The following is a 12,580-nucleotide window of genomic DNA, read 5'->3' on the forward strand; positions in this document are numbered from 1 at the left end:
TAATAACCAAGGTGATTGTTAGGGAAGGTGATGGGTATTCCAGCCATTTGGAAGGCTCTGAACACTGTATTGAAAGCATCTTGTGAAGAAATCTAATAAAACACTCTAATAATCACCTGGAGACTGAAGATCTGCTGCAGACTTTTTGGAAGGAAAACAGTATCAGGGAAGCAGCATTGCTAAATGTTCAGTGAGGTGTTCCTTGTAACAGCTATAAATTAGAAATATTTCAATATTACTGCAATACAGAATCAATACTACTGTTATTACTAACTGATAGCGATCAGTGTAAACCCTTATTCCTCTAGGACTGGTCCCATGTAGAAAAGGTTTCAACAGTAGCCATCAACTGATTTCAAAAACAGTGTCCAGATGACTACCTTGAAACCTTTTCTAACTTTAACTAATAACAATGTCTTTTCACTTGGTGCTATTAAGTGCCCCTTTGGTCCATCTCTCCTGTTTCCAGAGAAATGAAGATATGGGCTACTTAACCCTTCCCTCTGCTCAATGGTCCTTACCTGCAGCTGCTTTCATCAATACCCATTTGCTGTAGTGCTGCAGGGTCAAAGGCCTCTTCAAGTGGTGTGAGTGTATCAATTCACTCAACAATGGAAGATCAAAATAATGGCACTTGACAGCCAGGAATTATTGGACCTGTCACAGTTACAGCTGGGGGTTTTGCACTTGGTATATCAGGACTACAATGTAATCTAACCAAACAGATAACTCTATACTTGATCACAACTCATAATCACATTTTCTTTAAAATGTGGATGATTCTTACAAGCAAGTAATCACAAAAAATAGTGTTGTTTGAGTGTGCCATTGCTGTTTTGAGGTAATAGACTCATATGTTTTCAAGGGCACATTCGGACATTAATTTAAGTCCTATAATACTACATCCTATATTTATAGTTAGTTATAATGTTGTTTCCTCATTAAAAACCTGGAGTTGTAGTGTTTCGTTTACACAAAACCCTGCATATTTAGGCTTTGTTTTCTGTTTGAGTTCTTCTCTCAAACAGAAAACACTCTGTTCTGATTTGTGATATATTCATGTGGTAATAAAGGAAGCACTCCCATGTTTTTAAACTCCATACACTTTCACTAGAATCATTTGGATAATTTCAGTCCTGGAACTGCCAATTTTTAAAAGGTATATGGTAGCTGTTAACCATAAACTAGCCATTTTCACATATTACCACCAAACAAGGTATTTTGTATTTATTTTGATCTCCGTTAGCTGTGAAAGCACAGATACTCTTCCTGGAGTCATCGTTACATACACAATTTACATTACAATTCACATACGCAACTGACAATATCAATATCAACATCAATATCAATACCATACACACTATATATATATATATATATACACACACATACAAATAAAGACACACAAATGCACACTCAACCCATTTCACACTGATGTTATGTCAAGTGCAAAAGAGAGACATTAGTCAGCACAATAGATAAGAGAGTTTTCTTTTTTGGGAAACTACATCTGCGCAACAACTGCCTTTTCAGGAGTACTTTAAATTGATGTTTAGTATTTGCAAAAATAATATCTTTATTCCAAGCAGATATTTGTATTTTACAGTTGCTTCTTCCATGGTTTGTTTTTTAGACAATTTAAATCTGCCCTATGTGACATGTCTGTTTTCATATTGGTGCCCCTCTGAATTAAAGCTTAGCTCTTGATAAAGCATATTTGGTAATTTAGTTACTATAATGTTTCATGTCAGATTAAGCAGGAAAGCTTTGAATCGCTCTTTTACCTTTAAACAGGACAACACAGAATGCATCCAATTTACATTTGTTCTATATGTACATCAAAGAGCACATCGAGCTGCCTTATTTTAAACCATTTGCAGCACTTTTATGTGCGACACAGCAGCACATGACCACATCTTGGAACAGTAATCTAACTGTGAAACTGTTTTTATGACTGCAACCATGTTCAATCAACCATTACAAACAATAACAAATGGGAACATCTTCTAACCATTGCAAGAGTCCTGCCCATCCTATGCATTACAACATTGATGTGTTTAGACCAGGACAGTCTTTCTTCAGTCTCCACTCCGAGAAGCTTGGCCACTTGTACCTGCTCTGCATTTCTATCATTCACTGTGAGGCTTAAATTGGGCTCATCCAACAGCATACATCTGGTTCTAAATACACTACTTTTTTTGACAATATTTAGAGCTAATGAGAGCTAATGCTAAGGTATGGATCATGTCCTGACAATTTCATTCATACACACTGCCATAGCTGTTGGGCTGTTGGGCGTACCCAGATTCACACACCTAAATAAATGAGCTACTGCATCAGTTGTAGCCTCATATAGGCTACAACTGATGCAGGCACATAGATGAGGCTGTGATTGCTCTGATGTTTTTAATGCATCAAGTGAATTGTTGAATTAACTGTGCAAGCTTGATCATTGCTCTGATGGAGGAAGAAAACAGAAGGGACTCAGATCTTGCAGGTGATGAGTGTGCAGGGATTTGTTTATAAAGAAAGCTGCATCTTTTGAGTCCTTTTCTGTGTGAAAAGTTCCTAAATCCAGCATTGTGTTTTCATTTGCACGTGCTGCACAACATGAATGACATGTAATTTCGAGAGCATTTTTGCAGGTTTGGCGGCCCCTTTGATTCTGTGGTACAGACCATCCATCCTGACTAAGAAGACCATGGGCTGGTGAAATCCACTTTGAGCCATAGATCTGCCTGTCGATTGTTCTGTGGTGCGATGCTACACCGGGGCAGTATAGAACAATTTGTTGTTTATGTGATATGGTGATTTCAGCTGTGTAACAGGTTGAAGCAACGCTAAAAACTAACTTGCTGGAGCGCTTCATTTGCTGGCCAGAGAGGGCAGCTCCAAGGGACCATCGATGGGTTTATGTTATGATGCTATCCAGCATTTGCAAGTGTCAAAGACATCCAAGTCATCATGCCTAGTGAAGACTCCAAGTCCTATTATAATGGGCTGGGACTCAATTGTGCCTCAAGCTGTTATGGATCACAACTGCTGGTGAGTCTTTTTACACATCACAATGTTTCATCTGTTGTTCACCAAAGTCTCATTTATATGCTGAACTTTACAGATGGGTATGGTGGGTGATCTGGTGCGATACATGAGACCATACTGCTGGTCAATGCTCTGCTAAAGGCGATCAAGGCTGAGGGGTGACATCGTTACCCCTTTCCCTGTGGGGTGTGTAATATTCTATTGTACCATTATGGTAACTCCTTTTCCCTTGTTTTACTTATTACACATTTTTAGAAGCTGATGGGGCAGAAATTCCTGTCACCTCATTGGGGTTGCTGCATACTCATTAAAGAAGTGGCTCATTAAAGGTTTCCCTCACCACGGCCACCTAACCATGGAGCAGAGCACTTTCTATTATTGTTTAAGCGTCACCAGGATGGTTGTGGAACCTCTTCAGGGTGACTGAATGGACACTGCGTCAAAACAAAAAGCCCCATCGTGTCTGGGAATCAGCTAACCGCTCTGCCACTATACCACATTGTGACTTCTGTCACCTTTGCCTGATATACTTTCTATGTTACTGCAATTCAGTCACAAGGGATGCCAAGCCTCCAGTCAAGAAGGACATCTCATGTAAAATCATCTTGAATAAAATGACATTGAGAAGTGCCATATTTATCCCTTATCTTGAAGAACAACCATCAGACCACAAATTGGAGATGCATGAGCTCAACGAGAAGTGAAATTCCAAGATGTTAAGAAATAATCAATGAAGTTTGCTGGAAAAAAGTCATACGTGAAAATCTTGTTTTTTTTTTTTTTTTTGCTTGATTTACCAATTCATTTTATCTCCATTCTAGCCTGTGTGCTTTTCGTGAAATATCTGTCCGAGATGAGATGATGAGAAACGCGCGGCAAGCTGCTGTTGAGAGATTTGTTTGTTGACAAAGCCCATACCGGTCTCTTACTCCATCTGTGAAGGTAATAGAGCCTGAAATGGTCCACTCAAGCAGCCATCCCCTCTGCTGATCACTACTATTGATCACTTTACATTCCTATACTTCGGTTCAGTGGGTTTCTCCAACCACACCAGGGCCAGCATTTGTGCAAAACCTTCCAAAACAATGAATTTCTATGGGATAAATCTAGCTGAACCCAAAAATGGCCTGTGCGGAGGTCACGTCAGTGCACATTCTAGTGGTAATGATGCTTGAAATAGACTACAGGTCTGAACATCCACACTGATTCAATTAATTTGTGATCAGAAGAACTCCTGTTGTCACAAATTAAGAGAAGAGAGTTTAGTCACGTAGGAAGCTGTGATTGTTGAATACAAGAACACAAGAAAATCATACTCTAATGCCTCATGCTTTGGTGTGACTATGGAGATAGAGTATATTACAGGTGATTCCCACATGGGCTCTCCAATATCCCAATATTAATCACAGTGATAAATATGTAACAGTATGAATAGTGGGTTGACCTTAAAGCTTGAGAATCAATATTTTTTATGTTAATGATAGACAGAAAGACGCTGTGTTATTGATGAAAATATAGTCTGCTGATAGTATGATAGTATGAAGGTTTATCTTTGTCCATATCACTTCCTTGATGATGCTGGTAAATGACGGTATATTCGAGCCAATACGAGGTATGTGGATTCTCCTCTAAGCTTGCTTTAGCCAGTCCAATAAAGTCAATTGGACATAATTTGCTAAAGGAAACGATCTAGACTTCTTTACACCTCTGGCTGAGGCTTGGATGGAAACTAATTACAAGTACACTACAGGACCCCACATACAACAGGAAGTATAAATCTTATCATGGTAAGAAAGGCCTTATCCAGAAACTTAAACTTTGCAATTATGGCAACTTTTGCCTAAAGGATGGGTTAATTGCAGAGGGCAGATTTTACAATGAGAGCAATAAATAAATTACAAAAAGATACAATGTCAATCAAACTGCGACTGAAATGGGGACTGCATCTGGAAGGGCATCTGTCTTCAAGTATCTGTAGGTCAAATTAACATGCAAATTATTAGAGTGACCCTGAATGAGAAAAGGAGTGAAAATATGCTGGATTGAGTAGATGAGGAGTTTTATAATTAAGGCTTTTGACAAGAAGCCCGTGCTTATAGAGGCTTACCTGTGTCGGGACAATCCCTCGCCTTGTGGACATAAGGGATAAGAGTATCCTTTTTCATGCACCATACTCCATTATTAAAACAGTCCAGCCCATATCTCCTTCTGCCTCTGCTTCCTGAATATGGAACAGGACTTAAGCAGATCCTGAACTCCAGAGGCCCACAGAGCACTAATTCCTTTTCAGTTGAATACAATCTCTCACAATGCATGCCCATGTGAAAGAACATTTGTAAGGGCTGCCGTACATACTGTGAAAGAACTGACCTTGTCCAAGTGCGTTTTCTACCACAGGTCTTGAAAGCATGTTTGAAGAATGAGAAAAATATCATATAGAAATTGGACTATTCATTCGCTGTGGCTATGACAGTGTTTCTTGTAAGTCAGTGGGGTTACTGAGATCACTACATTTAGTCCATTACGGAATATAAATGGGTAGTGCAACAAAACACGAAATCAATACAGCAGGAATTATGTTGACTTATATTCTGTTGGGTAAGAGCGCGTGTAAGATCAAAGGTCATTCAAATCAATGCACAAAGATCTGACCATTACTTGATCGAACCTGTTTACATTATTAGTGCGATCAGAGAGACATCGTACAATGCCCGATTTCATGCTTGAGAGATTTTGGCACTTTTAACAATGTTTAGTGTTGTTTTAGCAGTGAATAGGACCTTGCTTTCCCTCACACCTCTTGTCTCCAGACTCTCAAGGCGCTGTATGTGTGATATGACTCGACACGGGGTCAAAACAGGAGCTACAGCCTGTCACTTGTCTCTGTGCTATGGACAGTGTTTGCCCAGGGCCAGTGGAAGGACGTTTAAAAGGTGGGAGAATTTCTTTGCATTTTTCTTTTTTTAAAAATGAAAAGCAACAAAACAACAGAAAAAAGACAATTCGTAAGGTAAAATATGTTTTTTTTGTTCTGTTAATGACACCTATATGGAAGAGACAAGTGAAAAAAACATAAAACAAGTCTATGGTTTTGTTGCTTGCCTCAAACTGGAGAAACATACAGTATATTTTGGATTCTGAACTTTAAACTTGAATAGACAAACTTCTATGATATGTTGATGGTTCAAGGCTCCAGGTATGCTGCTTCTTTACAACACTCACTACTTTGATTATATTAATATATTAACAACGAGTATAATAATAACAATTATTTAATTAAGATGCTATAATTAAATAATTTCAATCACACTTGACATAAACTTGACATAAAACTTGAAATGTTGTTTTCCAAAGTACATGAAAGTGCAGATAGCTGTTAGACTTATTACTCTAAAACACAGTTAACATGATTTATTTAAAGATTTTACAAGTTTTTTCTAGTTTTGTAATTTTGGTTTATTAAGTTTATTGTTTTACTTCCTTGTTGGACACAGGCAGCAGATATGACATATATGACATATGGAGAGATACATAGCAGCCAAGGTTAACAATGATGAAAATGTGTCTATAATTATCAGTAGTTATGATTTGACAAATAAAAATAAATAACCACCTTTATTTTGTTGAATTAATGTTCAAACAGTCAAAAATATTTTTGTCAGCAGTTTAGATCATTATATAGGTAGTTATTTCTGTTTTAGAACTCACGTCTGCTTCCTGTATTTTCCAGCTTTTTGATTTGTATATTTCTTCAAACTGCCACTTAACCAGAGGTGAACCGTCAGGGCCTTTAATACATTTTTTCAATATTTTTTATTCAGTGAGTAATAAACACTACACTAGTATGAATTTCTAGATCATTGTTATAAACTTGGACTAATATTTCTTGGGAAACAAAGGGTTAATATAATGGAATGGAATGGACCAATCGCAATTTTTCTTCCAATGGCATCTGGGTGAATCAGTGACTCCCCCTGCAGCACTGAACTAAAGAAACACCTGCAGTGCCTTCAAATTCCTGTAGTGAAGGCCCGTGCAATACAAGTCAATGTGGGTATAATTTGGGGATTGACAGTTGTCTTAGCCAATCATATTTCACTGAGTTATGGGTGGGATCATATTACGACATTTTCCGGGCATTCGCGAATACACTGTGATAGTAAATATAGGTTAGGTCCCGCCCTAACTCTCCACTGGTGGCATGTTACTGCTACAGGCTAATAAATGGATAACAACAGAGCTGCGTGTTGTAGGAGTTATGACGAGTTCAACTTCAAGTCAAAGTGCGTTCGAGGCACAGTTTTTAAGGAGTAATATGCCTTCTCTTCAGTGGGACCCTTCTGTCAATCAAGCATTAAGCTGAAATGAGAGCATTTGGCTGCGGTGGAATCTTGCATTTTGATTCACAAACTGGCTAATGGCGGCTAGCGACTTCAAGGTTGTATAGAGGATTTTCCAAAGAACAAGAAATCCAGCGACTGTTTGTCCTTTTTCAAATGTTGCGCATACGTGAAACCACCCCCCCCTCCCCCACAGCTCCCTACGTAGAAACGCCTCCTCCCGCCTCCTCCTTACGCCACAAACAGGTTTGTTTACAGCCGGTGCGCTGCACATGACTTGTAAACAACTAACTACAGTGTTGGTTAGGCAAGGTGGAGAAGTGAGGAGCAGGGAGAAGAGCGGAGCGAGGAGAGAGGAGCGGAGAGAGGAGAGGGGAGCGGTGCACGGAGATTTGAGGAGCAGGGGGAAGAGCGGAATGGGCAGCGGGGAGAGGAGCAGGAAAGGGGTGCAGAGAAGGGTGCGCGGAAATTCCGTGCGAATGAACTAGCTACAACACACAGCAGCAAGCGGACTCTTTCTTTGCCTTGAAAATTATGTTTTCAGACATAGGATATCGCTTTCGTGTCCTGAAAAATGTTTGTCTAGCTCTTGGAAATAAAGTACGTTTTCATAATAAGCAGAAGTTACCTGTCCAGGAGTAATTTGGCGACCAATGCGTCAGTCTTTAGACCCTTCGTCTGCTTCAGTTGCGAAATCGCTGGAATTAATCTTCAAGAATCACCTTAGTTTGGCTTTGCTGCTTTTCCCCTTGTCTTCTTCTTTCAGCGACCTCAAAAACGGATTTTCTTTTGCAGCTAACTGCTCCTGGATTCTTTTCTGCCATTGCAACAAACTTTGTGCTAACTGCGAGGAAGATATAGGTAAAAAAAGCCGCTAAGAACTGTTGCGTTGGTGGATTAAACAGCGTCTGTGCGTCTTGCGTCTGTGGACTGCGTGACAGTCGTACGTAAACCACGTAACGGCAGCGCGCAGACAAGTCAGTTACGCTAGAAACGTAGGGAGTTTGATTGACAGCCTATCAGCTAACAGATAACAAGGCAGTGTCGTTATCTAATGGCAAATGTTTAGCTGGCCCCACCACGTCCAGAGTTGATGAATTTTTATTCTCTTTTTTTTGGTCATCATAATTACAAGGCTATTGCACCTCTATAATGCTATCATTGACAATTTGAAACAAAAAAAATCCTCCATACAACCTTTCACAGAAGAGAGCACGAGGGGAGCAGCACATGCTGTCGCAGCTGGGACCCGGGGCAGGCGCTGCCGGAGCCGAGGCAGTCGTTGCAAGGACTGGAGCATTCACTGCCGAAGCTGGGGCAGTCGCCACTGGGACCCGGGGCAGGCGCTGCTGGGGCTGGGGCAGTCACTCGCTGCTCTTTCTGCCTCTGCCAGCTCGTTCCTGGGCGTAAAACTAGAGTGGGTGTAGCGTGGAGGGCTTAAGTCTACCTGGAGCCCTAGTGCTAATATGGACTGGCCGTAACATTTAGATTTAAGTGGGAAGTGAGATTAAGACGTTTTATAACCAGCTCGTGCATTCGGCTCCCAGACCTTGTGTTGTGAACCTGACTGGACCAGGACTTGGATCAGATAGATTTTTTCATATGGGAGACAGAACCAACAGGACAGTGGATAGAGGAAAGGATCTGCATCAGTCCCCTGGAGAAGGTAAGAGGCTTGTTTTTGTTAGTTAGGGGAAACATGTGGGCAGAGCCTCACAGGTAAATGGTGTTATAGTGTTAATAGTTAAATAGAGCGTTAATGAGCTCGTGGGTGCGTTCGAGCTGCTCCAGTTGTTCCGCTGTGCGCTGTAGGACGGTGCTGTTGCCGTGTGTTCATACTGTGATCGTAACCTCTTATTGTAGTTTTGCTGACGTTGTTGGGGCTGGTGTTGTGGTGTTGTGATCGATATAGTTCAGCCAATAGTGACCAAAATTATAGTCTATTTCTGGCATTCATTATAATACTATATAGCCTATATATAGTACATATATATATATAATATATATTTGTAATTTTGGCCTATGTGCCCTCCCCAAAAATGTCATGATAGCCAGCAATTGGTCCTAGTGAAGGCCCAGGGTCCAGGTCCACGGTTCTCCACTGCACTTAACTACAGTCAATCTATGAATTAATTATAATGAATAGTTACCACAGGTATTATCACACCAAACCAAGAAATAATTAAACACAGTGAATCAGAAAGTCCTTCAAATAGAGTAATATACTTGCATTGTTAGAACTCATCAAAGTCTAGAGCTTGGCCCTAACCTCCACACCTGTGACCTGAATGAGGACACGGGCCTGGCAGAACAATGTGCAGCTGCATGTGCCCTGAAAAGTCTCACTATTCCTACAATAATCAGCAGTTATTAGCCAGGTTGTCAGGGGCAACAGGGACTCAGCAGATAAAACAGTACTTTTTAAGATGGATGTCCATTGCACGATTTTGTTTGTCTGTGACAAAAGATTACTAGTCGCAGCTCAAAATGTGGATTGCAGGTCTCATGGTGATACAAGAACAGAGTACAGAATGAACAGTCTTACGACCACAGGAGAGTTGTTGTTTGATATTAAGTAGTATCTGATATTTTGATATCTTGGTTGCAGAGAGCCAATGATAAAAATAAGTGCTCGGTCAAAATGAGCTGAAGGGCATGTTTAGGAACTGAACCTTTATGAGGCAAAAACACCACTAGCATGTAGCTGTACAACCTCATCTTACTGCCACAACTATGGTGATGTTACCACACAGGTCACAGCTGCAACTGATTGTGTGAACCATTGCACAATGTTAGACAATTCTGCCAAAGTGAGTTACTAGTGTGACAATTTTGTTCAATATAAGCCTTTTTTTAAATTCTCATGTGTGCAGTTTTACAATTTCAAATTTTGAAAATATCCATTCAATTTCATTTCTCTCCAGTGAATCAGGAATCAGGAAGACACTAGACAGTTTGCAAGAACTCTGGAAGTTCTAGACTGAGGTCCCGGAATCGAGATTGAGGATTTAAAGCCAGAACAAAGAGAGAATTTTGTCAAGGGGAAAGACATTATCGCCCTTCTTCGTACAGGATTTGGTGCAATTACATACATCACGACCAAATAGCAGAGACTGGTTAAATAAAAAAAAGTAATAGCCTACATATGAGCGAACGAATCCTAATGCTCCGAGGTCAGACAGTTTCAATAAAGTGAAACCAGCTGATGAATCATAGTAACATCTTATAGCATGACAAAAGATTTGCACAGTTGACTCTATTCTGTTAGGGTTAGGCAGTTTTTTACCCCAAAATACTCAAGGCAAAATGCACAAATCTAAAATAAATAGTTTATTGTCACTAGCAGAGACTGTCAGGAGAGCTGGGTCTTTGTCGTCAGCATGATTACAGGCAAGGTGGTTCCAGCACACGCCGCCCACATCCACACACACAGGTAAGAGGGAGGGGAGCATCAGGCAAGAAAGGCTTGAGTCACAGCCAGGGGTATGACACATTCTGTACAAAGCCATGTGGTTAAAACACCACATTAATTAATTTGTTTTGTTTTTTGGACAAGATGCACTTACTGTACTAGATAAGACTAGATGAGAAGACTTATTATGAAAAGATTTAGTTCTACTACTTCTTCTACTTTTGAAGAATGTGAAGCTACTATGAGGTAAAAAGGTTACTCACCGACTCCACACAATCGAGGAAAACAAAACAAATCTGGGCCATCTATTCTCTTTGAGGGGAAGAGAGACCACTAACCATCCTGCCATCACTACACTTATGCTTTCCATTTAAACAAAATTCTTGGCCATTTTCCTTCACACTTTGCCTGACTATCAAACCACAGAAAAGCCAACTGTTTTGATGCACACAGTTGGGACCTGAAGTCAACAAGCACTCGAGAGCTTTTGGACACAATAGACTATGACTTACAATAGTTCTGACTGTCCTGTACAATCTGGTCCCCTGTCTTCTTCACTGGCCTGTGTCTCCCTGTACGCTGAAGCCTGTCAAATGTGTGTCAACCTCTGTCAATTCACATGAAGTGGTTTCAATTTGCTTGGTTTCCTCAGTAGATGCTGCCTTTAACCCCTGGCTTTAGACAACATCCTTTCATTAGCCAATTTACCCTTGGCATAACAAGCTGAGTAATTAAAATGTGGTGTTGGTGTGAAAGTGCTAAGAGACACTCACCTAATTTTTTTTTTTAATTACCAAAAATACTGTGTGCTTCTCAAAGTGCCAAAACTTAACAAAGATTTGTCAGGGTCTTTTATCTATGCTAACGTCTTGACCTCTTAAATGATCCTTTAGTTTCATTTGCATTCTGTATTGCTTTGGTCTTTGTAATCCACCAAATACAGGATATAGTAATTATACCAGTGCATTTGGTCACTCTTGTGTTAAGAGTGACCAATTTAAGAGGTGCCATCATATATACTGCCTTGTACTTTGCAGTGACCTATTATTCGATTAGAAATGTATTGGTTCCACTATCACTCTCTGTGATATTAAAGGGTTCCACGTAGATATTGCTATCGGTCTGATATTGGGAATGTAGCTGATATTGTTGATTGATTGATTGATAGCATTTATATAGCGCCTTTCAAGATACCCAAAGCGCTTTACAGTTCATTATTCAGTCACTCCACACTCAGTGGTGGTAAGCTACTACTGTAGCCACAGCTGCCCTGGGGCAGACTGACAGAAGCAAGGCTGCCAATCCTCCAACCACCACCATCACTCACGCTCACACCACTTTCATACTAGGCAAAGTGGGTGAAGTGTCTTGCCTAAGGACACAACAACAGTTTTCTTGCCACTGGCACCCCACTGTGGCACCTGGAATTCCTAGCGGTCTCCCATCCAATTACTACCCAGGCCCAGCCTGCTTAGCTTCTGAGATCTGACGGGATCAGGCTTTTACAAGCCGGTATGGCCACACAATATTGTGTGTCGGTGTAGCCAGGCTGGCGCCAGAACCCCGGATGTTGTAGACCGCGCACCTACCAGTCAGCAAAGAACTGTGAAGCCATGTCTGGGTCTCTTTTGTGATACAGCACAGCAGTAAACAAAGTGGCTGAGATGGATGTAGATGAAGAACTACATTCTGTTCTTGGCAATGATTCCTGAGATCAAGGATTTAAAGCTGGAACAAAGGGAACTGGTGAATTATATCAAGGGGAAAGACGTTATTGCCCTTCTTC

At 40.5% G+C, this 12,580-nt stretch overlaps 1 pseudogene; it reads right to left on the bottom strand.

The window, feature by feature from the left end:
• Positions 1–12,203: 12,203 nt before the first annotated feature.
• Positions 12,204–12,320, bottom strand: LOC129407337 (5S ribosomal RNA; annotated as a pseudogene).
• Positions 12,321–12,580: the final 260 nt, after the last annotated feature.

This window comes from Boleophthalmus pectinirostris, unplaced genomic scaffold, assembly GCF_026225935.1.
Source record: "Boleophthalmus pectinirostris isolate CB_2022bp ecotype Guang Dong unplaced genomic scaffold, ASM2622593v1 HiC_scaffold_9, whole genome shotgun sequence".
Classification (NCBI taxonomy): domain Eukaryota; kingdom Metazoa; phylum Chordata; class Actinopteri; order Gobiiformes; family Gobiidae; genus Boleophthalmus; species Boleophthalmus pectinirostris.